The sequence below is a fragment of the Rhineura floridana genome, chromosome 21 (genome assembly GCF_030035675.1).
Source record: "Rhineura floridana isolate rRhiFlo1 chromosome 21, rRhiFlo1.hap2, whole genome shotgun sequence".
In the NCBI taxonomy this organism is placed as follows: Eukaryota; Metazoa; Chordata; class Lepidosauria; order Squamata; family Rhineuridae; genus Rhineura; species Rhineura floridana.
The window spans coordinates 14,163,206-14,190,902 of record NC_084500.1 but is presented as its reverse complement, the minus strand read 5'-3'; the positions used below and the strand labels follow the sequence as shown (position 1 = coordinate 14,190,902).

General features: G+C 44.8%; 1 protein-coding gene across 4 annotated transcripts in view; it reads left to right on the top strand.

Annotated features, from left to right (window-relative positions):
- The window catches only part of MRM1 (mitochondrial rRNA methyltransferase 1), a 44,808-nt gene extending 17,784 nt beyond the window's left edge, over positions 1–27,024 (top strand). The window contains exons 7-8 of one of the 4 annotated variants that reach the window (XR_009759870.1): positions 6,711–6,770; positions 7,267–7,738. The gene's annotated coding sequence lies outside the window, so the exon portion shown is untranslated. Of the gene's footprint in view, positions 1–4,154; positions 4,174–6,710; positions 6,771–7,266; positions 7,739–26,207 lie in introns of those variants that run through there. The other 3 variants (XM_061605158.1, XM_061605157.1, XM_061605156.1) reach the window with 3 other exon arrangements.
- The last annotated feature ends 673 nt before the right edge of the window (positions 27,025–27,697 follow it).

The following is a 27,697-nucleotide window of genomic DNA, read 5'->3' as shown; positions in this document are numbered from 1 at the left end:
TTCCTTTGCTCCTAAGACAGGTGCGGTTGGGTTTGCCTGCCTGTCGGTGACCCGTTTTCCTCTACCTGCGCATTTGACATCGGACCGTGCGGGCAAAGGCACAGAGCTCTGCAAGCGCTGCCAATCAGCTGAGTGTTGGTCCTCGCACGGTCTCATACATGTCACTTTGCAAGCGCCGACGCTTGCTGTACGTCCGGTGGCCGTGGCTTGGCTGAAACGGCCTCGTGGGCCGGAAGTTCCCTGCTGCCGTGATACCCCCAAAAAGGACATGGTGAAATGTGGGACATGTAGATTCTCTCTACGACCGCTGGCTGTGTGGCAAAGGGGTGGTCTGAGGACTGCTTCGGCATGTGCTCAGCACCGATTGGTTTGCTGGCTCAGAGGGCCAGGACGTTAGATTCTTAGTCTGCTTTGCCTCGACAGATCAGTCTGTGTAGTGATATTCCCCCCCCCCCATTATCAGGACAGTGGTGGCTAGTCCATTGGGGCAAGAGGCGTGCTGCCCCACCAGCCTTAGCCTGCTCTCAGCCAGCTGCCCACCTGCTTGCTTTCTTACTTGCAGCCAGTACATTGGGTGGCAGTGACTGTCTTCATCCTCAGTCTTAGCGTTGCTGCCCTTGGGAAACTCAGCAGGAAGGACAATATGGGCAAAACTAGAAATTGGTTGACTCTGCCTGTGATTGGCTCAGGCTCCACCTGCAGTTGGGCTCCCTGTCTTCTGCCCCGCTAGTCACAATGGGTACCAGCCACCACTGTACCAGGGTATTTTACCAGGCACCGCTGTATCAGGGCATTATTATTCATTATAATTATAATTGAATTATAATTAATATTAGTTGCAGTTTTGCCTTCAAGTGCCTCTGTACTTAGTGAAGATAAAAATAGCAAAGACCTTACGATCAGATAAAAATTACAGCAGATAAAAAACTAAAATACTCATCTGACAATATATTTAAAAGGAACAAGTCTTACCCACCCCCTTAAAGGATGAGCCTAACAAAGGCCACTAGCCTATCTTAAATATCTTCCCACCTGTAAGCCATAAGCCTGGGTAAATAAGAATGCTTTTGCCTGGTGCCTCAAAGCAGACAGCGATGGTGCCAGGCATGCCTCTCTAGGGAGAGCTTTCCACAAACTGGGGAGTTACCACAGAGAAGGCCTGTTCTCACATTGTCAGCCCCTTCACTTCCCTTGGAGGGGGCACATGGAGAAGGGCCTCCGATAAGGAATGCTGGGTCCGGGTTGGTTCATGTGGGGAGGGGTGGTCCTTCAGGTTTATTTATTTATTTGGGGGTCCTGAGCTGCATGAGGCTTTAAAAACCAGCACTTTTGACTTGAAACCCAGAAACCAATTGGTCACCGGTGCCGTCGAGTGGGATAGTGTTGTAAGCTTGGACCCTCTTGCCCGCCCCGCTCAGCAATCTGGCCGCTGAGTTCTGCACCAGCTGCGCTCTTTTCCTCATTTCTCTACAGGCGTTCCCAGCAAAGGAGAAAGTTGCTGCCCCAAGGTGCTTACAATATAAAATTAAACCCCAGTGGCAACAGGGAAAGGTTGCCTTCCACCTCCTTTTCTGTTGGAGTTCTTACACACGCCAGTCCTTCTGTGCCTCTCTCCGTGGATGCTCGTTCCGTTTTCCATTTTCAGTTGGTTTTCTCCAAAGAAAAAGCTCTTGGGATCTGTGGTAAAGAGAACTGGGAGAATGATCCTCCTCACCTCTGTGAAATTATTTGTGCTTCTGGAATGTGCTCCGTAGACAATGCTGAGCTAGATGGACCAATACTCTGACCTCTGTATAAGGCCACCTTCTAAAGCTCCTCTGTAAATTAGTCCTTTATTTAGAACCACGAGGACTGGAATCTTTATTTTTAGGGCAAGGGTTGCAACGAAGTGGTACGGTACATGCTATACACTGAAGGCCCCAGGTTCAATTTCCTGTGTTTCCAAGTAAGGCTGGGGATTATGCCTTGTCCAGCAGTGTAGTGGCAAATTCAGAAGTGCAGGGTCACACAGCTACGCCCCCTTCTAAGATTCTACAACCTTCTAAAATTATAGAATAATCTCACCAGGCTTGAATGCTTCTGCTTCTCTGTCACTGCCACCGTTTGACTGTCCTGTCTTGCTGTCATGTTTATCACCTGCTGCCACCAAACTGCTTGATGATGTAGCTGGGACGCTATCATCAGGATTCAATGTCTTCTTCTGAAGTTGCAGAATTCTCCCTCTCCGCAACTTCTCTTGGTGTTTTGAAGTAGGGACTAATAAAGGCTTCCTTGCAGTTGACATTCATTGGAACTCTTTTCAGTGGCCAACAAACTCTCCTTTCCTGCTGGTTGGCTCATAAGATGCTGGAAACATGGGGACCCTGCTGGCTCCCAAAAAAAGTAAGAGGTCTAAGACACACACACCCGACCCCAGTCGACTACATCCTTGGCTTTGCTTGAAACTCTGGAGAATATCAGTCAATGCCAGAATATGCGCAGCTGCACAGTATAAAGCATCTTCCTGTGTTCCTATATTCCTGTTCTATACATGCGATCCATTCATTAGATCATTGCCTCTAGCCTGGTTAATTTCCTGGGTATTTTTAAATGTCAAAACGTCATTTTTATAACCCCCTTTTTTTTGCTTAAGTCTGAGTATAATTGTCCTTGTAATATAACTTTAAAAAAAGAGAGCACCTATTCTTTTTTTTTAAAGAAAACCATCCTTGCAGCTCCATACCATAAAGGAGAATATTAATTGTCATCTTTGAGCAAGATCCTCCATGGCGCAGAGTGGTAAGCGGTGGTAACGCAGCCAAAAGCTCTGCTCACGGCCGGAGTTCGATTCCAACGGAAGGAGGAAGTCGAATCTCTGGTAAAAGGGGTCGAGGTCCACTCAGCCTTCCATCCATCCGTGGTCGGTAAAATGAGTACCCGGCATTTGCTGGGGGGTAAAGAAAGGCCGGGGAAGGAACTGGCAATCCCACCCCATATATATGGTCTGCCTAGTAAACTTCGCAAGATGTCACCCTAAGAGTTGGAAATGACTCGCACTACAAGTGCGGGGACACCTTTACCTTTACTTTTGAGCATATTGCCACGATCTACAACATGCTTTCTGATGACTTGCGTTTTGGACACAGACGATCTTTTGCTATCCAAAGGAGGAGGAACGATTGTCAGTAATTTTAAAGTGGCTTTTCTCATCCTCTTTTCCTTGTAGTCCGGGATTTGTTTCAGGGATGTCTTTTCCAGAAAGCTGATCTAATTTTTTTATTTTTATTTTGGGGTGGAGAGGTTTTGTTCATTTTTTTTTGGTAATTGTTCCTCTGAAATGCTTGTTCCGTAATCAAAGCGTCTCTGAAGGCCAAAATGAAATAAACATTAAAATGTTGTCTCTGTTAAAGTTGCGCTAGACTCTCTTGATGTTGTTTGTGTCGTTGGGGTGCAGACATATCTAAGGTATCTCATATCAAGGCTTTCAGCAGCAGCTGCAGAATCGTCTGAGTTTCTCCTTGTGATGTTTTCACGGTCAGAATTATTGATTAGCTTCCCTCTCCGCAGTCCAGGCTTGTGAAGTAGCTTCCAAACTTTAAAACTGAGCTGGAGTGCCTCTCCCCAAGGCCACACCCCTCACCAGCCATGCTTCATATCCTCCTTGAGTGCTTGTGCCTGGCTGGGAATGCGCCCTTGAACTCTGATCATGCTTCTTACTTGCGCCGACGGAAGATAAAGAGGGTGTGTGTGAGTGTGTAGAGAAACTCGCCTATTGCACAAAAGGTAAAATTTGCATACATTGCCCACTTTTGGCCCTGCCCACTGCTATCATGTGCTCCCCCGAAGGGTAGCTCTGATGGGGACTGCCCTTTGGGGGAGCACCTGCCAGCCGTGGGCGGGGCCAAAAGTGGGCAGAGCGATGGCTGCGAAAAAAATGACGAGAACATTGTACCGCCAGTTTTTTTCATTTTTATAGCGTGTTCGCATGTTTCATGAGTATGTTACATCCACTGCCCTTGTATGATGTGATGACGGGCGGGGTCAGCTGCCAGCCTCTTCCTTCTGACAGCTTCGTAAAAGGCCTGCAACGTATTTATTTATTTATTTTCAAAAAAGGTGCTGCTGCAGCTCATTATTATTATAATATCTTTCCCCCCCTTCTTCCTCCTCCTTAGGCGGTTCTACCTGAATAAACGATACCTTTGGGTGCCTTGCAGAATCCTCCAGCCGCGCCAGAGCGATAATCGGCGTTTGTAAATGTAATCAACCTTGAGGTCTTGTTACTTTCACAGGTGCAATTAACATTACCATCTGCTAATCCATGATTAACGATGTTTACAAATATGCTACAACATGTTAAAAAAAAACCTGTCGGCACTTATTTCAGCTGCGCGCGCACCCCCCCTTTTCCAACGCGCCTCTCGCTTTACTTTGGCAAATATAGCAGAAGTGTGGCCTTGTAAGAAGCGGAAGACATCAGAACGCTTTCCCTACGGAGGGCGGCCCTGTGCCCTCCTGTTAATTTGCAGAACATTTGTCGGGTTGGTTTGGGGGTTGGTTTGGCTTTTTTTGCTTGTTTTCATCATTTAAAAGTGCTGTTAAACTTCAAACCAGCTGCAGCGATGACAGGCTTGAAGCTGAGGGTCACCGCCGCTAAACGGGATCTAATTGCGAAGGAATTGAGGTGCCAAGTGTGAATCGGAAATGGGGGGGGATTAAAACTGGGTTGAGATCGACATACGGTGAGCTTGAAAAAGTTGCTCTTTCTCTTTTTTAAAAACCAGCCAGCCCATAGGAGTGATGTGTTAATGAACTGGCACTGTTTTTAAATTCGTTTTTCTGGTGGTGTTGGATAGAGATGTTAGATTGGCTGACCTAGCAAACAGATATTGGGGCTGATTATGATTATTGATGACTGCTGATTATTATTATTAACATTAATATTTCAAATTGTTCATTGCTCACTACATAATGAGGGTTGTATCTGTCAAAGTTCTGCTTGAAGCAGACCCACTGAAACTGACGGCCCTGAGTTACCCCTTTCCAAATCAACCAGTGTACACTGTTACCCCCAAATACATGTACTTGCATAGAGATATAGCATGCACCTGTGTTCAGTGTAATGCATGAACAAGCCTTATATCTCCCCATTCCTCCAAGGAGCTTGGGGTGGTGTGCATGCTTCTTTCCTCTCCACACCTTATGTTACCTTCATGACAACCCTCCGAGGTAGGATGGGGCTGGAAGAGAGAGTTGCCGGCCTATGCAAAGTCTCATAGCGAGTGAGCTTTGGGGCTGAGTGGAAGTTTGAACCGAGTCCTCTAATTTGGAAGGTTGTCTCTGCTGCAGAGGAGGAGAGATCCCTGGGTTAGAGTATCAGAGTAGGACTGGAGAGATCAGGGTTCAAATGATCCCCGCTGACCCATCTTGGGCCAGCCATTATCTAACTCAGCTGCACTCTACCTCACAGGGCTAACCCTCCCTGAGTTGTGTTGCCTCCTTGTGTAGCCCAAACCCGGACTGTTGAATCTGACTGCAGTGACTGTTGTGCTGTCTATATATATCCTGCCTTCCCTCCAAGGAGCTCAAAAGTGGCATGCGTCATTTCCCCCCTTCCTATTTTCTCCTCACAACAACCCTGTGAGGTAGATTAGGCTGAGAGACAGTGACTGGCCCAAGGTCACCCCGGGGAGCTTCATGGCTGAGTGGGGATTTGAGCCCTGGACTCCCAGGTCCTAGGCGGGTGCTTGAACCGTTACGCCATACGGACCCTGTAAAGCACAGTTTGCACACAAGACTGCCCGTCTCTGCTTCTTGACCAATGGATTACAGCAGGGGTGAGGAACCTCAGGCCCAAGGGCCAAGTCTCTGTATGGACTCTCCCCACGCCACACCACCCTCTCCCCAGGCGATGGTGCTCACCAGCCCTGCTTTGCCCGCTCCTTGAGAGTTTTTGCCTGGCTAGAATATGCCTTTGAGCTCTGTCAATATTCCTCTTACTTGCTGGATGGAGGATGGGAGGGTGCAAGTGTGTTTAGAAACTAGCCGACCATACAAAACTAAAATGGCTATTCGTTGCCCCTCCCACTTTTGCCTCTGGCCCCACCCACCACTGGCATGTGTCCCCCCCTCCCGAAGGGAATGCAGCCCTCGGGGCTGAAAAAAAGATTTCCCAGCTCTTTATTATGGGCAACTTTTACAGTGTGATGATGGTGAAAATTTAACTGGGAGTCAAATGGGATGCGCTAGAGTTTGCATTACCCACCAGAATAAATTAGACGCTTGTTTCTGTCAATATGTTCACAGCTTCACCTAGGCTCATTAGTGACTCTCTTGAATAAGAGGTGCTTATTTGAGTGTCGGCATTGTGGAGCGTTGTCTCTCCATTAGCATCCCCGGCTAATATCCATTTCTATATAAACACTGGTTCTAAATGGCTGCTTGCCTCCCTCTCTAATGTTACTTTTAAATGGAAGGCCCTGAATGAGGAAGAGAGAGGACTTTGATGCATTTCCTAACTGATACATTATTTTGGGGTGTGTGTGTGTGTGAGGAACACCCTTTCCGAGTTACACTTCTCGAGGCAGAATTATTTTAATGAGGTTCCAGTTTATCTTCCCAGCAGTATTTTGCTTTGTTTAATTCCTCTGGAGTGCGCTTTTAAAAATAAAAATAAATGGTGTCGTTTCCGACGCAACTGAACTTAACGTTGTCTCTCTCTCTGTGTGTAGGAATCTACGTTACAAAATGCAAGGGATGGGATGGAATGGGATCGGACTCAGATGAAAGTGGTATGTGATCAGAAGAAACCCAGAATGCTTTGGGGCTGCTTTGTAACATCTCCAGAAGAGATAATGCCCTGTGTGCATGCGTGGTTTTGTTTCCTTTTGGTTATGCTGTAGTTTAATGAGGCTTGTAGCCCAAAGATGTGTGTGTGTGTGTTGGAAATAGGAAATCATTCCCATAAACAGTGATGGGATTGTTTAAGTTCCTTATAGTACCTCTGTGCATGTGTGTGACAGAGAGAGAGAGATGAGACATAAGATTTTGTGGGTAACAGCATAAGAATCTTGGTGCTGGATAGGGATGGTGGAGAATGTCCGCTAAATTGGACCTGGTACTGGATTCCAGCTGAATTCAATAGTTCACTATCCTTTTGGACCGGCACCTATTTCTACCTGCAGGTCACGGCTGTATAGATTTTGTGGCTGCAGCTGCAAATCGGCAAGAATTTATTCTTTTCAACTTCCCCCCCCATTTTACATTGAGTTGTTTTTGTAATCACAGCTGCTGCATTCGTAACTGCAGTTATGATGAGTGGTTTCCCGCCGCCAAAAATCCATGTGGAACGCTGTGAAGATTCACATAAGCTACCGAAAAATTACACAATGTTTTTCCCATCGCCAAAAAAGCCACGTCAAATGCTGTCATCATTTACGTAAGTATCTATATTGATAATGATGAAATTTTGGCTACCCCCCAAAAATAAATAAACCGCAGATCAAATCACTCAAAAATGCGCACAGCAAATTGGATCAGCAAGCGGGAACAAAAAGAAAAGGTGGATCAGGATCAAGCGACGGACTATCAGAATGCAAGCGGATCGGAACCATGCAGCGGACTACATCCCTAGTTCTGGATCAGGCCAGTGGCCCATCTGCATCCTGTTTTCACAGTGGCCAATCAGAAGCCCAGAAGCAGGAGATGAGCGCAAGAGAGCTCTTCTCACTTATGTTTGGGGTGGGTTCGGTTTTATTACTACTGTTTGAGATTTTAATGTTTTAATGTATTTGTATGTTTTTATTCTGTACGTCGCCCAGAGTGGCTGGACAACCAGACAGGTGGGCGACTAATAAATCTAATAAATAAATTAATGAATTCCCTGCAACCAGCATTCAGAAACATACTGCCTCCAACAGTGGAGGTAGAACATAGACATCTTGGCTAGTAGCCATTGATAGCCTTACCCTCCTTAGTCTCACGGTCCCAGAGAGAAAATGGCACTGATTGACACATTCATCTCTACTTGCAGCCCTCCAACTACGCCTGGACTTCAGCTCCCAACAGCCAGCATGGTCAATGGTCAGGGATGATGGGAGATGTAGTTCATCAATGCCTGGAAGGTCACAGGTTCCCTATCCCTGAGATGCAGGAGTGGAAGTGGAAATTATGCCTCCGTCAACCTTCTGCAACTTGTTGCCCTCCAGATGTTGGACTCCAACTCCCAGCAGCTGCATCAGCCAGCATGGCCAATGATCAGAGATGATGGGTGTTGGAGCCCATCAATGTCTGAAGGGGGAAGGTAACAGATTTCTCATCCCTGGTATAGAAGGAATTGCCAGTTGAGAATAGGGAAAGGAATGAAGCAGGAGAAGAGAGCCCCAGTGGCAGGAGGGTACAGCTCCAGGAATGGAGGGACACACTACTCTGTACATCTAAACGGCTGTAGCTGGCTCCAAAGGGCTATAGCTGGCTCCAAAGGGCTGTAGCTGGCTCCAAAGGACTGTCCAAAGGGCTATAGCTGGCTCCAAAGAGCTGTCAGCTCCACATCAAAATAATCCTAAGAGCTAGGGCAGCATAGTGGCAAACCTATGAGTTGTAAGCTGGTTTCCTTATGCAGTAAGCTTATTTTGTGGCCTTTGGCTTCAGCTCCCTAAGTGCCCCATTTGGGGGTGGAGGGTTGTATGATGGCCCTACCTTACAGGATTGCTGTAAATATATTTCAAATGCTTGGAAAACCCTTATATAAAATGCAACGTTTTCTTGTCTTGCTGTGCTTACAGAAGTGGGAAAGGCTGCAGCTTAGCGGTAGAGCACCTGCTTTGCACAAAGGTCCCAGGTTCAATCCCTTTCATCTCCGAGTAGGGGCTGGGAAGAAACCCCAGTCTGAAATCCTGGAGAGCTGCTGCCAGTCAGTGTTGACAGTACTGAGCTAGATGGACCAATGGTCTGACTCCGTATAAGGCAGCTTCCTAACTTCCTGTGTAAGGTTTGGGGTCAAGAAGGGTGGGGGTGGAAGCCTTTGCTTTGGCAGTTTGGAAATTTATTTATTTATTGTATTTATATACCGCCCCATAGCTAAAGCTCTCTTGGTGGTTTACAGTAACTAAAAACATTAAAACAAATATACAAATTTAAAAACAATTTAAAACACAATTTAAAATTTTAAAACAATTTAAAAACACATGCTAAAATGCCTGGGAGATGAGGGAAGTCTTGATCTGGAGCCGAAAAGATAACAGTGTTGGTGCCAGGCGCACCTCGTCAGGTAGATCATTCCATAATTTGGGGGCCACCACTGAGAAGGCCCTCTCCCTTGTTGCCAGCCTCCGAGCTCCCCTCGGAGTAGGCACCCGGAGGAGGGCCTTTGATGTTGAGCATAGTGTACGGGTGGGCTCGTATCAGGAGAGGCGTTCCATCACGTATTATGGTCCCAAGCCGTGTAAATAATCTTTGAAACAGCACACCGACCCCCCCCAGCAACACCCACCCTCTTTCCTCCCCCCCAAGCCACCGAACTCAATTCCCCATCCAGCAGCAGGCCGCTCCCATAATAGGACCCTGATAGCCAATTCAATCTGTCGATAGTCAGCCCAGTCACCAGAAGGAGGCAACTTCTCACTCTAAGCTTCACTGCCCCGACAGGACTGGCAAATCAATAGGCTGCTGGAGTTACTATTGATAACTCTGTTGGTAATTTTCATTTTGAGTTTTTGTGTGTGTGTGTGTGTGTGTGAATTGCACTGAGAACATGGCCCGCAGGCTGGCTTGCCACCCACAGCTTGTTGACTGAACCAATATTAACCCCCAATTAAAATTGTCTGTGTTTTGATTCCTGGCTTTCTGTTGGTGGGGGGCAACTCAGTCCATTCCTGGTCTGTGCCATTTCCCTATATTCCCTTTTTCAACACGCCTTTAAAGTGGAGATTTTTTAAAAAAATCTGACAGAATTGTTTTACATATGCCATTGTTTTTATGTGTCATCGTTTTTTATTTTTTGTATACAGTAGGCAATTGTTTTAACTGTTTTTATATAGGCAATTGTCTTATATAAGGAATTGATTGCATAATGAAATTGCTTCAAGATGCTTTATAAGAAGCAATTCATAAATGAATTATTAATAATAATTATCAATATCAATTATTATCTATTGATTATTATCAATATCAATAATATTGATATTGATGACAACAACAACAATAATGGCTAGTATCTAATGCTATCCCAACTCAGCATAAAACCATTGAAAAATAATGAACATGACCAACTTGGCTTCTTCTAATACACAATTTTTGTGTGCAGTTTTGACTAATGTACACATTTTTGCAAGCCATTGATCTTCATTTTGTGCATTTTTGTATGTTCTTTTCACTGATATGTTCATTTTGTGCATGCATCCCCCCTAAGTTATCCATTTTTTAAAATGCTGCTTGGTTAGAGAACTGCGTTGCAAAATTTGGATAAGTGCAAATTTCAAAGGATGTGCGGTGTTTCGTTCTCATATTGTTTTGGAAAGTGCAAATTTGATAGCTTTAATTTGAAATGTGAACTGCACCGAATTTCTCCCCCACCCCTAGGCACATTGTAAATGAGAAGGCAGGCAGGCGAGGGCAACTGAGATTACTGCATTATGTGTTGACATAAACATGGGCAGAGGAAGCTGACTTATTCCAAGTCAGACCATCAGTATTGTCTACCCCACCGTTCTTCAACTTTGGGTTCCCCAATGTTGTTGGACTACAACTCCCATCAACCCCAGCCAGCTTCGCCAGTGGCCAAGGATGTTGGGAGTTGTAGTCCAACAACGTCTGGGGACCCAAGGTTGAAGAACAGTGGTCTACACTCGACTCTCCAGGCTTTCAGGCAAGGATCGCAGCCTGGAGATGACAGGGAGTCAAATGGGGACCTTCTCCACGGACCACTTCCTTTGGCCTTCCACGAGAAGCCTTTTCTGCTTCAAAATGGTTGTCTGGAGTGATGGGTTGACAGTTACGGCCGTCGCAAACCACACCACGGGCGTCTGACACCACCCTGTGTTATGTTGCGGCTAGTTGTGGACTTAGGTCCCTGAGCATTTTGCATTCAGGATTTCTATCAGGGGGATTTGGAAATAAATATATATAGCCCCTACATTCCTGTTGTGATTGATCCTAAATGCCTGCTGTATTTTTTTGGTAGTAAACAATCTCCTGGGCTCATTTCTTGGAGAAGCAGCAGCTGGTCAAGAGCATTTCCTGAAATTGAATATTATAATGATTTTTCAGCTTCCCCGGCCTTTTTTTTTTTTTTTTTTTGCATTTTTGGGGAACTTTGTCTCCCCTCTGAACAGCTGGGTATTCAATTAGGGCTGATTGTCGTTAGCATGTTCAATAACTACTCATTAGATAGGGGGAGGTGCCCAGTGATCCGGCGTAGCCTGGAGCGCAGGAGAACGGAGGGTGTTCCTAATTAAGGACCCAATTTATTTTAGCAAGTCATGTGTACAGAAGCAAAAACACTTAAGCTTAATTTTTTCCAAGGTTAAAGGGCAGAGTGATTTTTGCTGGCTTTCCATCCCTCCCCCCTTTTCTTTACAAAAGGTCAGAAGAGCTTGGCTTGATATCTGTCTTAACTGCCCTGCGCAAGAGATCTTCATCGCTTTGATCTGGGATCGGAGGCTTGAGGAGGGCAGCCGTGATGCACCTCCGTAATTTTAGATTGTGGATCCAACAGTCTTATTTCCACCATCTTTACAGGGCAATGTGCATTACGGCACTTCACCATCCTGTTGCAATTTGGAGGCTCTTCTGCTGAGAGGGTGGGGGAACTGCTCCAAAATATTGCCCTGATGGCACCGTTGGGGGGCAGTTAGGGGGAGGAAGAGATGAGAAATCTGAATTAAGAATATACCCACCATCAGGAAGAGGGTTTGTACTTGTCATTTAAAGTTCGCATGTAGCAGGGGTCATTAACCTTTTTAGGCCCATGGCAGTGAAGCCTCATCTGTTAGGGCACATGGGACACTGCCCCACCACCCCAGTCTGCCAGCCCTCACTTGCCTGCCTCCTTATTTACAACCAGTCCAGGGGGTGGGCAATTAGTATTCTCCTTCTTAGTCCCAGTTTTTCCCTTGTAGAACTCAGCAGGGAGGAGGATGGGGACCAAACTAGAAGGAGTTGGCTCTGCCTGACATTGGCTCTGGCGCCACCTACTGTCGGGCTCCCTGCCTTCCGCCCTACCAGTCCCAATGGGCAACAGCCATGACTGGCCCATTTGGATTTTTCAGTGAGTGATGTGGGTGCCACCCCTTCTGGTTACTTCTTTCCCTCTTCCGCCAGATCAGCGCCTCCCCCCAAAGAGAAGGACTGTGTGCACAATTTACCTTTCCAAGGGATCTGGGTAAAAGTAGAATTAATCTGAGCCTGGAAAAGCATGTAGAGCTGAAAGAGGAAACAGAGAAGAGCATCACTCTTCCGACTTCCTCCTTCAGCTCTAGGGGATGTATTCGACTAAGTATTACTCTTCATCGACCTGTTGAAATTAATGAGCCTAAGTTGGGTCTACTCTGAGAAGCACTAGCGTTGAACACTACCCTATGCATTTTTCAAGGAAGCAGAAGCTTTCATGGGCAAGGGAGCAGTGAGTGGGAGGCTCAGAGGTTTCATGGGTGCCAGGGGAAGACCTCAAGGGCACCATTGTGCCCACAAGTGTCATATTGGTGGGAAAGGGCCCTGTTGTAAATGTGGATTAGAAATGTGTCTGTTTGCATATTAAAGAGGAAGACAGTGTTGCAGTGGGCTTGATATCTTTTAGAGTGAGAGAACAGGGTCTGCAATTGTTCTGCAAATATAGCTTGTGTGAAGAACTGGTTATCTTTCTGTTTTTGACCCTAGGCGATAACCGCGGTGGATTTATATAAGTGCACCTGTCTGCCTATGTATACAATTTGCCTCTGCCCTAGATCCTCGACAGAGCGCAGAGGAAAACCTTGTATGTGTTGATTTCTGAATAGCTCCTGACAAGAACTTTGCATCTCCGTGAAATTATCTTGGCATGCATAATTTCTTTATTTATCTCCCTCCACAAAGTTATGGGGAGTGTGTATGAAAAACTCTCTTTTTTATGCATGAAAATAACGCTGTTTTATCATTCAAAGCGTTTGGAAACCCCTCCTTACATTTCCCCCCTCAAACAATTGAGCTAAACAAGCATTTGCACAAAAGATACTTTTATCTCTATAGATGGAGCTCTGTCTGTCTGTAATAGTGCAAAAACCTTAGCAAAAGATTTCCATGCCCCCCTACCCCATCGCTAGGTAATATGCACCTGTTTCTGGATCTTTTGTTTGCAAAAACATTGCCTTCCAAACCAAAACATCTCCTATAGAAAGCTATTTAGGACAGTAGATTTTTTTTTTTAATGTGCCGTTTGAGGGAGATGTTTATTTTAAAGATGAAGTGGGACATTGTGAGATTGTGAAGCTAGGATGCTCTCAATGGACGTTTTATCAAATAATAAAATCACATGGGGGTCGATAGAGAGGTGGAGTGCTGAATCTTGTGTTTGCCATTATTTACATATGAAATAAAATGGGCAATGCAAAATGTTTGCATTTTGCAAAAAGCATTTGAGCGACTCTTAACCAAGGGACATTTTCCAAACTTTTAGGACTCTTCATTTTAACCCTGGGAGGAATTTACTTTTACTATCCTTACTATTAGTTTTTTTACAATGCTCTTTAGGAAAGTAGTTTGTTTCTTAAAAAAATGTGCAGTTTGAGGGAGATGTTTCTTCTAAAGATGAAATGGGACAGTGTGAGATTGTGAAGCTAGGATGCTCTCAATGGACGTTTTATCAAATAATAAAATCACACGGGGGGTCAAAAGAGAGGTGGAGCGCTGAATCTTGTGTTTGCCGTTATTTACATATGAAATAAAAGGGGTGATGCAAAATGTTTGCATTGTGCAAAAAGCATTTGAGCTACTCTTAACCAAGGGCCGTTTTCCAGACTTTTAGGACTATTCATTTTAAACCTGGGAGGAATTTACTCTTACTATCCTTACTAGAAGGTTTTTTTTTTAATGCCTAGAGACCACTGGGAGCCAGCGGAGGCTGGCCTGTTATTTATTTATTTATTTGTTTCATTTTTAAACCGCCCATAGCGAATAGCTCTCTGGGCGGTGTACAAAAAGATTAAAATACAAAATATCATAGTAAAATCAACCAAACATAATAAACACAAACAAGGAACGACAAAAATATAAAAGTTAAACACATTAGCCTGTTAGGGCTAAGGGGCCAGTGGCCCACCAAATTCAGTAAGTCCCCCTCTTGCCTGCCTACTTTCTTACAACCATTCCAGGGGGTGCGACTGCCTGCCAGCTTCCTCCTCCTTAGGGTCAGCGTTGTCTTCGTAGAACTCACCAGGGAAGAAGGGGGGGGCAAAAGCAGAATCTGTTGCCTCCGCTTCCCATTGGCTGTGGCTCCACTGACTGTCGGCCTCTCTGCCTTCTGCCCCACCAGTCCCAAGGGGCACCAGCCAATGCTGCTAGGAGGTATGCTAAGCCTAGTGCAGAGCTGGAGAATAGCAGACGCAGGGTCCAAATGCGGCCCCCAGGCCTCCCTATCTGGCCCTTGGAATTTTCCCCAGGCTACACCCCCTACTGGTGCTGCATGCCCTCCTTCGATGTTTTTGCCTGACTGGAATGGGCCCTTGACTTCTGATTGTGCCTCTTCCTTCCCAAGATGGAGGACAGAGAGGGTGTGTGTGCGAGTCTGTGTAGAAGCTAGCCAGCTGTACACAGGTAAAACTGACAGCCATTGCTTTGCCTGCTTTTGTCTGTAGACCTCCCTACCACTGGCATGTAGCCTTCAGAATGTGGCCCTCGATCCAATAAAGGCACCCCATCCCTGGCCTAGTGGGAATTTTATTCCAGGGGTCAATTCCCACCCCTTCCCAAAAGCAGAGTTTGTTTGCCTCCTCAGCATGTAAACGTTTTCCCCCCACAGGAGGCCTTGTGATCAAAACAAACAAACAAACCAACAAAAATCTGTCAACCGGTCAAGGAAAGCAAGACATGTTTGTCAAGAGAGAGCCACGGCAGGGTATGTTGCCATACCACTAGCTAGCCTTTTTTAAACGCTCTGCTGCTACCAGCAAAGTGCTTTTCTGGGCCTTACTAATAATGCTATGGTGGAGATAAGGCCAGCAGCCTCCTCTGTCTGAGAGGTGTCCCGTGGCACAGAGAGTGGGTCCTAATGTCAGTTGAAACTCCTGGCAGCTTCCAATTCCATTGGTTGCAGCGTGTCCTGTATGCAATTTGGAACTCAACCTGTCAGAGACACCATCTCAGGAACTGTTGACAACAAGGGTAGCCAATAAGGCTCCACATTGGCTATGTTGTTATATGCCTTCAAGTTGATTACGACTTATGGCGATCCTATGATCAGTGACCTCCAAGAGCATCTGCCGTGAACCACCCTGTTCTGATCTCATAAGTTCAGGTCTGTGGCTTCCTTTATAAATCAATCCATCTCTTGTTTGGCCTTCCTCTTTTCCGACTCGCTTCTGTTTTCCCCAGCATGATTGTCTTTTCTAGCGAATCATGTCTTCTCATGATGTGTCCGAAGTATGATAACCTCAGTTTCACAATTTTAGCTTCTAGTGATAGTTCTGGTTTAATTTGTTCTAACACCCAGTTATTTGTCTTGTTCTCAGTCCATGGTATGCACAAAGCTCTCCTCCAACACCACATTTCAAATGAGTTGATTTTTCTCGTATCCACTTCTTTCACTGCCCACATTGGCTATATTCCTGGTTTATTCAAGATAACTGCTGAGAAGCTCACCTCCTTTAAAAAAAATATCTTTCCACTCACTTTAGCCTCTTATTCATCCCTGGAATGTGTAAGAATACATATGGTAGTTATATTTAATCTTAATTTGCATTTGAATGGTTCTATGTATTGGTACCCATGCTCAAGAAAAATAGCAAGTTTGCCATCAAATTGTTCCTATGACAAATGTTGGGCGTCTGTTCCGGTGAGACACTGAGACAGTTGTTCCCACCTTGCTGTTGTGGGATCTATTACATGTTCATGCAGGCACTGCTGTATAACCTTGCACAGAATGCTCAAGAACAATGATTTATACAACTGTAAGGCAACAGACCCTATAATGCATTGTGACTGCGAGTGAATTGAGCAGGTGATTGGACTTGATGGTCTTATTAGGCCCCTTCCAACTCTACGATTCTATAAAATACACAGGTGCAGAAACTGTTTTATAAGAAGGGGTATAGTCATCCAGGGACTTAAGGAGGGGCTTAGACCCCTTACTTTTTTGGGAGCAGAGTCCCAGCAGGCTCCTATGTCTCCATCATCATACAAGCCAATCAGCATGAAAGATGAGTGTGTTAGCCACTGAGCAGAGTCTTCTAACATACTTCCTTGTCCTTTCCTGCTGATTGGAGACAATCAGAGTAAAAGGAGGTGCGTCAGACACTGAGAAGACTCTTCTCAGTAGCCAACACTCCTCTTTCATGTTTATTGGCTCCTAGGGATGTCTGTTGTTGTGGGAGAAGGCATTAAGAATCTCATTCTCAACCCTGCAGCAAAATAAATGGGGAAGGGATATGGCTGTGACAAACATGAAAGGAACTTCCATTTTCGAATTTGCCATTATGCCACTGTTACTATGGAACCCATAATGCAGTGCAGCTGTGGATGAAATATACCATATGCAGAAACATACCAGGCCTGTGATTGGAGCAAGAAACTGCTGAAATCACAGCAATACAAACAGTCCAGTGTCTGTATGGAAATCCATTCCTCAGGCCCAGGAAAGGAGACATCAGGGCAGACTTTCTTCCATCAGGGAATCCATAAATGAAACTGACATTAAGTTATTTTGTCCTCCTTCCTGGTTTTCTCGTTGGCCTCCAAAGCTGGAAGATGGGCCCTCCTCTTTGTCTTTTCTCCCTCCTCACATTTTCTCTTTCGTCATTTGTCTCCCTGTGCACCTTCTTTCTCTTTTTAGCCATCTCCTGGCGCATGTGATGATGCTGTCATAAGAAGAAAAGCCCAGCCGGATGAGGCCAGTGGCCTATCTAGCCCAGCATCCTGTTCTCACAGTGGCCAACCAGTTGCCCACGGGAAGCCCACAAGCAGGACCCGAGCGCAAGAACACTCTCCCCTCTTGTGGTTTCCAGCAACGGGTATTCAGAAGCATACTGCCTCCGACCGTGGGGGCCCCAGCGCGGTTTAGTGTCCGTTTCTCATTTTTCAGTTATGTATACAAGAATGCATTATTTTTGTAGGCTGGTGGCTCTGATCTCAGTGAATCTGCTCTGGGTTTTAGTCTGAAGTTTCAAGGGTGTCCAAGGTGCTGTCTAAGGTGCTGAACCTATTTTGGGAAGAGGTTTCTGCACCTTATGAGCTGGTATAGCACAGTGGGGAGGAGAGCCTGGCTGGGAGTCCAGAGTCTGTGAGTTCAAATCCCAGCTCGTGTCTCCTGGGTGTCAAAGGCCAGCTAAAGATCACCCCACAGCGAGTGCCTCAGGGGTTACGTGCCCTGCCACCTGTGCAGCCGTGGGCAAGCGGCATAGTCCCAAGGAGCCCAGTTGCTCCCCAGCTGGCAGTTGCGGACAAGGAAGGGGCTGGCTTGTGCAGCAGTGGCAAGCTGAGCCAGCCCTAGCCAGTTGGGGAGGACTAGCCTCAGAGGGAGGCAATGGTAAACCCCCTCTGAATACCGCTTACCATGAAAACCCTATTCATAGGGTCACCATAAATTGGGAGCGACTTGAAGGCAGTCCATTTCCATTTTTTCTGCACCTTGGATAGCTCTTGAAAGTTTGGGTGACAACCTGGAGCGGATTCACTGCCCTACGGACGCTGGAGCCACCAGTCTCCACTGTTTGTAGTGCAAACCAAAGGAGCCAGCCAACCACAACTGCCTGTCTGGGACCCAAGAGACATAAAATCTGAGGCAGATAGTAGCAAAAGGTATCTTAGCTAGTCCTCTGCCACTGAGATTCAATCCAGGAGGATGGGCCATAGCTCAGCAGTCGAGCTTCTGCTTTGCATGAAGGTCCCGGGTTCAATCCCCAGCATCTGCAGGTAGGGCTGGGAAAGTCTCCTGCCTGAAACTCTGGAGAGCTGCTGCCAGTCAGTGTAGGCAATACTGAGCTAGATGGACCTGTGGTCTGACTCAGTATAAGGCAGCTTCCTGTGTGGACAATCCTTTCCCTTCCTTCCACAGTTACCTAATAGGGAGCCCTGTTGTGCACACTGGGAGCTAGGGACGGATGGGGATTTCTCTTCAGTTCTCAGTTACAGCCAAATTTATCAAATTTGCACTTTCTGAAACAATATGAGAACCAAAACACAGCCATCCTTTGACGTCTGCGTCTGTGGATAAAAATGAAAGCATGAGTGAAAATAACATGCAAAAAGGCATTATTGGATGAGAAAAGGCTTGCAAAAATGTGTACATTTTGTCAAAACTGCCCACAAAAGTGTGTTTATTAGGAGAAATTTGCTCTAAAATGCTGGAGAATTTTCATGAGGATGTTTTTTTCAAAGAAAAAACACCCACCAATTGCAGCAGAAATGTGGAGAATTGAATTTAAGATTGGAAAATTGAGAAACAGAGAGAACCAAAATTGACAGATCATTCCATTCCTGTTGGGAGCCTGCTCGAGCGTTCAGATCTGTGTTTGAGGGCTTTCTCCATGGCCTACTGGTGAGAGCTCATAGACCAGGACATTTCGAAACTCCCTTTCTAGGAAAATACTCATGGTATCATCTTTGTCAGACTTCCAGAGAAACTTAAAGACATTTCCAGGCTGCATTTGGTTACATTTTAATGTCCTGTGCTTTGCGATTTTATTACTTTTTAAAAAAATTTGTGTTGTAAAACACACCTAAGAATACCTAAAAGATCGCCTCATCCCCTGCATACCTAACCAATTACTGTGTTCTGCAAGAGAGGGCATCCTGGAGAGACCATCCTATTAGGCGGTCTGTTCCACTCAATGTTTGAATTGGGCCTTTAGTGTTGTAGCACTTTGGAACTCCCTCCCACTGCATATCAGACAGGCGCCTTCTGTATTGTCTTTTCGGAACCTGTGAAAGACGTTCCTCTTTCAACAGGCCTTTCCAAATCTTTATCCTTGTTGGTATCTGTCTTGGATTGAATTTAAGTATGTGCTACTGTTGAATTGGTTTTTTAAAAGTGTTGTTATATATGCATTTGTTTTCATTGTTTTATGTACCAGTTATTATATTGTGAACCACTTTCAGATGTCTCATGGGAAGTAATTCATAAATGAAATAATGATAATAATAACAATAATAATGCTATCTTGTATGGATGTGCTAGAATTCTGCCCAATTAGGATTAGGTAGCAATATTCCATTACGTGCTTGTTCTCTATCACTGCAGATTGGATGTTTATGTACTAATATTAAAAACAGTTATTTTATCGACATTTCCTTTCATTTATCTATATTTCCTTCAAAATATTGATATTCTCTTTCAAAATATTGGTATTTCCTTTCAAAATATCTATACTGATGTCAATTTATTTTGCGAGGGAAAGAAACGTATCGATAAAAGCAGTGACTAGTGGACAAAGAACAAACTCAAATCAATACTGGCCTGTTAGTTCAAAAGCATTCTGTTGACCTGCATTCCTGCTGTCTTGTGAGGGCAGAGTGCCCTGCCCTGGAAGGTTGGTCAGGAATATTTTAAAGAAAAGATAGCTAAGAGTTCAAATGTGCAATTCACATATGCATGGCAAATCTAGTTTGGGAGAACACATGAAGGACTCAGTATCTGGACCCTGTTAAAAAACATTTTCTCTGAATACAGTGCTGGGCCTTGAAATTCTCTGCTCAGCACTGACAGGGTTAACACTGTACAGGTACATACTGAAACATAGGTAACTGAGTATCAGTTCCCCCCTATTGGCTTTCCCCTGCCAATCAATATATTGGGTATTTTCTAATCTGGCTCCTTTGAGGACTGAATTATGAGCAGATGTGTTGGTCGCTTGCTGTCACAATTGGCTTTCTTAACTGGTTTATCGTACATCCACTTTTTATTGCAGCAACTGGGAAACCATAGTTTGCTTCCGTATCAAAACTGGGAACCATGGTTTGAAGATAGGCTTTTGAATTCTGGTTTGGAGGCTAAGCATAATTGGCAGTAGCATAATTTGCGACAATCAGCTCGGACAATCAGCTGATTATCAGTTCTTGCAAATTCCTGTGACAATGATCAGCTGACAGGATGTTCTGGTGTGTAGCCAATCTCAGTGGGGCTCACTTTCAGCATTAATCAGCTGACTGGCGCTGTCAGTGAGCCCTGCTTGAAAAGAAACAAGTGGAGGTTCACTACAAGCTCCAAAGTGTTCCTTTGGTTTGCCCTTGAATTGACATATGATCTCAGGTCAGATTGGAATCCGTGCCAGGTCTAATGAGGCCCACAGGCTGGAGGTTCTCCAACCCCACTCTTGATAACTTCTGTATATAGATTCCAATTCTTCTCCATCAAGCATGGCTCTGAGGGGGTGTGAATTTTTGTTTTTGCTTTATAGTGACTTCCATCTTTCTGAAAACTGGCATTGCATGTTCAGGATGCGTGTCAACCATGGTGATTCTTTTTTCTTTTTTGCAACAACATACTGTAGGCAGTTCTTGATCTTCCATCATGACCAACTATTCCATTTGACTGTGCAGCCATGATGTGGAACTGGGCATCATTCGCTACCATCCTCGCGGCAGCATTTTGGACCATCTGGAGTTTCTGCATTCTCTTCAATGCTCCTGGGTCCCCAGATATTGCTGGACTACAACTCCCATCATCCCTGACATAAAGACATAAGAAAAGGCCTGCAGCTGGATCAGGCTGGAGGTCCATCTAAGTCTAACATCCTGTTCTGCAGTAGTCAACTAGATGCCTCTGGAAAGCCCACCAGGAGAAACTGAGTGCAAGAGCACTCTTTCCTCCTGTGGTTTCTAGCAACGAAAGCATACTGCCTCTGACCGTGGAGGCAGAGCACAGCCGTCGTGGCTAGTAGCCATTGATAGCCTTATCCTCCATGAATCTGTCTAATCCTCTTTGAAAGCAGTCCAAGTTGGTAGCCAGCGCTACAGCTTAGGATAGCCAATTCCATAGCTTGATCTATGCAGTGTGTGAAGAAGTCCTTAGGTTCTAGTGTTATATGGGAGAAAAAATATCTCTTTATCCACTTTGTCAGCACCACTGTTCTTCAACCTTGGGTCCCTAGACATTGTTGGACTATAATTCCCATCACCCTTGCCCATTGGCTAAGCTGGCTGGGGTTGATGGGAGTTGTAGTCCAATGGCATCTGGGGGCCCAAGGTTGAAGAACAGTGGTCCATACCATGCACAATCCTTTACACCTCTATCATATTCTCCCTTCCTCACCTTTTTTCTAATCTGAAAATTGGCCATGCTGGCTGGGGCTGTTGGGGTTCAACAACAACTGAAGGGCCACATGTTCCCCACCCCTGAACTAAGTTAATGGCTATCACATTTCAGGATGTTGGATTCAACAAAGAATTCTGCACATGGAAGTCTTCTTCAAGAGCTGAGCAACCTCTTCAGCTCATTTAATAAACACACAACTCCGTGGGAACATTGAGAAGTGTTTTATCATTGAAGGGGAAGTGTATCATTCAAGGGGAATTGTGCTAATTCTGAAAATGTAAAGATAATCTATATTTAATGTCAAATTTTTGTCAAATTTGTGGAAGAATTAGGAGGAGAGACTTATGGGAAGGTGGGTGTCGCATCTAAATGGAGTACAAGGTGCAATTATAACTCCCGAAATGTACAGGAGACTAATTGGGAAGGGGTGACAAATATAGTTATCATTGCCGACTAATTAGCGGGGCCTGCTTCAGTGTTTCTGTGCTTGATTAATCCCGACTATGTGTTAATAAGTTATGGGAGATGGGTTGTAACTTGTGAATATAGACTATTTGCTTATCTCCCTGGGCATCCATGTAGGTACTCTCAAAAATGCGTGCCAACATTTTATAGCTTCTTTTGTGGTCCTGTGCTAAATGTTAGCTGTGGGGGAGTCTGGGGGAAAAACCATTTCTTAAGACGGAAAGACCACTCTGGATTGGGGAATGGCCCTAGCTCAGTGGCAGAGCATCTGCTTTGCATGCAGAAGTTGATGTTGATGGACTCCAACTCCCATGATCCCTGATCCATTGGCCAAGCTGGCTCTAGGGCTGATGATGTTACAGTCCAACAACATCTGAAGCTCCACCCTGTTGGCTATCCCTGCATAGATGGTTCATAAGTAGGGATGTTAATTCTTGTCATGCTGGTCATCCCCAAGATTATTATTGTTGTTGTTCATTCTTGCCTGACGAATTTCTTCCTCAATTTGGCGGTTCCGAATGCTTGGAAATGTGTTCTCTCTCTCTCTCTCTCTCTCTCTCTCTCTCTGTGTGTGTGTGTGTGTGTCTCTCTCTCTCTCTCTTACTAAGCCTGGATTCTCCCCAGAATTTGTGGTGGCTCTGAGTGGTCTTTTCAATTAAAACTTGGATATATTAGTAATGTGCACAATTAAGACACAAGTCGAGCATGGGTGTGAAGTGGTTTTCAGTATGTGTTTTTTAACATCCTGTTTTTAAAAGGTTGGATGCAGACATCTGTACAGGAGGCCCTTTTGAAATCAATAGAGCTCGCTCTGTTCATTTAAGTGGGTCTACTCTAACAATACATCGGGATCCATCCCTTATATCTGCAGGGCCAAAGGCAGGGCTGGGTGAATCTGATCAGTTCCGTTCTGTTCTGTGTCCAGTTCTGTTTATGCCCCATTTTTGCATTCCTTTGCATTTTTTAAAAAAAGCCCACCTGCATTGTGCTTGCATTTTTGTGCATTTTTCTACGAATACTTGCGTTTTTGCAGGGGGGGGGCAGCTCCATGCCAGTGGGGCATTGAAATCCGCTCTGGGTTTTAGTCCATACTTTGAAGGAGCTGTCCAAGGTGCTCTTTGAACGTTCAAGGCTAAATACCAGAACAAATTCCACTGCTTCACTGACATGGAGCCACCAACCAGCACTGGTCCCAAATCAGCTTGAGCTGTTCCCACTACTCTGCAACATCTGAGCTATTGCTAGCATTTCCCCCCCTCCACAATGCGGTTTCCTTTACTGCTGCGCTGACAGTGTTTTCCATCCCCCCCCCACCTCTAGTTTTCTTCATCAGTTAATGGGAAAAGAAGCTGTGTTTGGAAATTATCATAGGGGAGGGAATTTTTTTAGTGAAATTCTCATTAGTGATGTGCAGGTTTTTTGTTGTGCTTACTTTAATTTCAAGGTGGCTAAGTTTTTCCCCTCTTTCATTCTCAAATCTTCTCTGATGGTTTATGATAGAAAAGATGTTACTGGACTCCAACTCCCAGCAGCCCTGGCCAGCATGGACAATATTCAGGGATGATGGAAGTTGTAGTCTAGCAACATCTAGAGGATGCCACATTGGGGGTCCCTGACTGACATTCTGCAGATTTTCTAAGTGCCCATGCTTCCTGAAAACCCAGTGACATTCTTAGCTGGGCTTCCCTCTAAGGTGGAAAGACGGGGAAGCTGACTACTGTGCTCTTGACAGCTGTTCTTTGTTGTTTCAATGAAGATCTTTTTTAAAAAGGTAAAAGGAAGGACTTCTCTTAAAAACAAAATCAGTTAAACTCATGAGTATCAGGTGCTCAGAAATCAGCCTCACTGGCTTCCCACACTTCAGCTGAAGCCCAGAGGAAAAGATCCTAAAGTAACTCCTCCCATGGTTTTTTTTTCAGATCAGGAAGTGCGGATGATGAGGGAGGCTGCAGAACTCTGGATAAATGTTCAGTGTAAATAAAAAAAACAAATCCACACATCATCCTTGGCCATCTTGCAATGATCTCAATCCCACAGCCACCAAAATGATAAAGAATATTTTAAGTGCCATTAGAATGAGACAGAAAAATGGGAGCATCTTTCACAGGGGAAGAAAACTTTTGAGAAACTGGTGGATGGGTTTGGCATGGCATTATGGCTGTGTTCTACCTGTCTGAGGCAGCATGCTTCTGAATACTACTTGCTGGGAATCACAAGTGGGGAGAGTGCTGTTGTGCTCAGGTCTGTCTTGTGGGTTTCCTGTAGGCATCTGATTGGCCGCTGTGAGAACAGGATGCTGGACTAGATGGGCCTTTGGCCTGATCCAGCAGGGCTCAACTTATGTTCTTAAACAGCCAGAAGCTGATTTCACGCCAGAAACATCTGCACAATGGAGTCTTTGCTTGTGCCCACTTAGTCAAGCCAATCAGCAATTAAAATTAGATTTGGTATCCCGATAAGGCAATTGTGAGCTCCAAGCAGGGAGAAAAATGATACTAGCTTTCTTCCATCGTTCAAGGTGCGGGAACATGCCAAAAAAACGCAACCCAACTTGTAACACTAGATCAACTCGGCTGACACATCCATTGTGTCTTGAGATTTACGCCTTTATCTTTTTGCGTTGAAAGGTAAGACTAATAGTAAAATGTTAATGCCTTATTCTGGGTAATGCCGTACATAAACGAATGACATCACACGGGGACGTAGATAAATCACAGCAGCATTCAGAAAGTAAATTGGTTGGAGGCTGGATATTGCACAGGTTCAGCAACTGTGTAGGGGTTTTTTTTTGAGGGAGAGGACAGAAAGAGGGATTTCCAGCTTCCCTGGTCTTCAACTGATAGCCATAGGATGTTTGACACGTGTGGCATATTTTGTGTGCGTGGAAGCGATGCCAAAAAAAACTGGCCACAAGCAATCTGTGTGTCCAGGGGTTCATCATTGTCTCGCCACCATAAGGTGTTGTGATGACTAGGGATTGGAGAGGAATTCAGTTCAGTTCATGGTTTAAGGCAAAACCTATCTAGTTCACACTTTCCAAATAACATGAGAACCGAAACACAGCCATCCTACAAAGGCCGCCCTTTTCTGAATTTTGCGATGCAGTTGTCCAGTGAAGGAATGTGAACAAAAATGCATGTAATGGGATAAACCATCCACAAATAAAAAAATGGTGGAAATAAAACAAAAATGCTTTATTTTAAGGAAAATTGCTTTGCTGAAAAATGTGTCAAACTTGCATACAAACGTGCGTATTAGGAGAAATTCACATTAAAATGCTGATGAATTTTCATGAGGATTTTTCTTTGGGGGAAAAACCTTCACAAACTGGTGTAGAGAACTGAAATGGCTGATTTGCCCATCCGTAGTGATGGTCACGGGTTTGGACAGCATTAAAATCATAAGATGTTTCCCCCAAAGCATCCTGGGAATTGTAATTTACCCCTCACTGAGCTACAATTCCCAGCACCCTTAACAAACTACGGTTCCCTGGGTTCTTTCTAGGAAGCCACGTGCGTTCAATGTACGGTGGGGAGGCCCTCAGAATCTCACCTTCTTGAAAACAAATCAGAATGAATGCTCATTGAATAGGCAACTTCATCTAACCTCCCTGAAAACAAATGAGGATGAATGCTCAATAAACTGGTTGTCTGGAAGTGTCCTAGGTTTTGAATCTTCTCTCTTTTAGAAACTTGACAACCTCTCTGGAATTTTTTTTTTTTTTTAGGGGGGAGGCTCAAGTGTGCCGAGGTGATTTTTTTTTTTACTTTTGTGCATGCCTGTGTTAATTTTTAAAACTTGAAAGCCTTTTTCCTTGGAATAGCATACCTCAAATCCACCCCCCTGCACTGCCACCCCCCCCATCCTGCCCTTTTGCTGGAGGTGTTGGGTGTTGGGAGACTATGCCCGTCCACGGTAACGCTCTATTTCCACCCTCAGAAACAATTCAACCACTTGGTAAGCGAGCGGAGTCGTTCCAGTGCGTGTGTGCCTGTGCGTACGCAGAGGGTGAACTCGGCTCTGTTGCCATGGAAACACCGCTCGGGCAAGGGTGCCTGCTTCCTGCGCGCAAGAAGTCCCGTTGACCTCACTTGGAATTATTAGCTTTAGCCAAATAAAATAATTTGTATTAATAAAGAGGCCATTTTCTCCCGGCTCCCAAGTGCGCCTTCCCCAGAAGGCAGAGTGACTCCTTAATTACGCTTTTAACAGCGCGGTGATTAATGTTCAATATGCAATAACCCATTTAAATAAGTCACTTATTAACACCTTTAATATGTTTTAATTCCAAACAACCCCTTTGCTTCCCCCTTCTCTGTCAAATTAGCAGGCCGGCTTACGGACTGTGGGGTCCGAAGACTTACCAGACCGATGCATCCTGTTCGTTTCGAGGCACTAGATGGTGCTGTTATATTAGACAACGTCCTTACATCGCAAAAAAACAGCCACTGCTTGTTTCCCACACTGTGCATGGGATGAGTTAAGAAGGAACTATTCTGCTTTGAATCTCAGAAGGCAGAGATGGAAAAATGGACGTCAACTAGCTATGAAATACATTGGGTTTCCTCATTCCCAAATTCTCCTCAGGATTTTCCTCAGTGGATATTCATTGGATTTTTCTTTGGCACATTCAAATCCCTCTGCATCCTTGATTTCTGTAATCTGACATCTGATTATGTCTGGATTTGGACGTGTGACGTTTTGACAGGTCACGGGATGTTGTATATCCGACCCCTGCCGAATGGGAAGCAGTCAAGAAATGGCAACAAGTCTAAAGGACTTGAATTCTGAGGTGAAAATTACTTGTCCCTCCAAGAATTTTAGTGTTTTTTTTTAAAAAAAAGAATGCCAAGTTAAACCATTTGTCTTCAACATTTGAGACACTGGCGACTTGTGAATATTAGTTTCTGACTTGGACTTGAGCCCTTGAAAAAGCACTTGAATTCTGCGGTAAAAAATTCTTGTTTTGTTCAAGGATTTTGTTTTTAAGAATTCTGTCTTCAATCAATTGTGTTCAATATTTGAGATGTAGGCGACTGGGGAAGATTACCTTCTGGCTCTAACTTGAGTCTCTCTTACGAAGCACTTGAATTCTGAGGTAAATTCCCCTCCCCTTTTCAAGAAAAAGTATTTCATGTTAAACCATTCATGTTCAGTATTTGAAATGTTAACATCTTGTGAATATTTGCTTCCAGCTCTAACTTGAGTTCCTATTAAAAATGGCTCATTTGTTTCCCTTTTAAATTTTTGGGGATGGTTTTTTAGACTTTCAGCTATAGTCTGGGGCTTTACCCTTCTATGTACACCCGGCACAGGGACATATTCAATGGTATTAGTAATAATTCAAAGGAACAGAAATTCCATCCTGGGCCCAATCTCTGGCTCAAAAAACCTATATTGCCCATAGTAACATCCCAGCACTGAAACCCAACACATACATCATAACGTCCTCTTAATATAGGCCTGCTATTTCTAAGCTGGTGTCCTTCACAGAACTTGGAAAAGTTACTTTTTAAAACTACAACTCCCATCAGCTCCTGCCAGCATGGCCAATGGCCAAGAATGATGGCAGTTGTAGTCCAAACCATCTGGACTGCATCAGGTTGGGGGCGGTGACGGAAGAATCAAGAGGGAATCACCTTTCCCTTCTAAAAACTGCCCCAAAAATAAAGGCCTCATTATGGGAGGGTCACTTCAGGAGCTGCCAGCGGAGATGTCTGCCTTTTGAGGGGTTGGCACTCACTCCTGTCACTATGGGCAGCCATTTTGTGCTGGCACCTTCTGCACTTTTATGGAGACATGAATGCTGGCACCTCC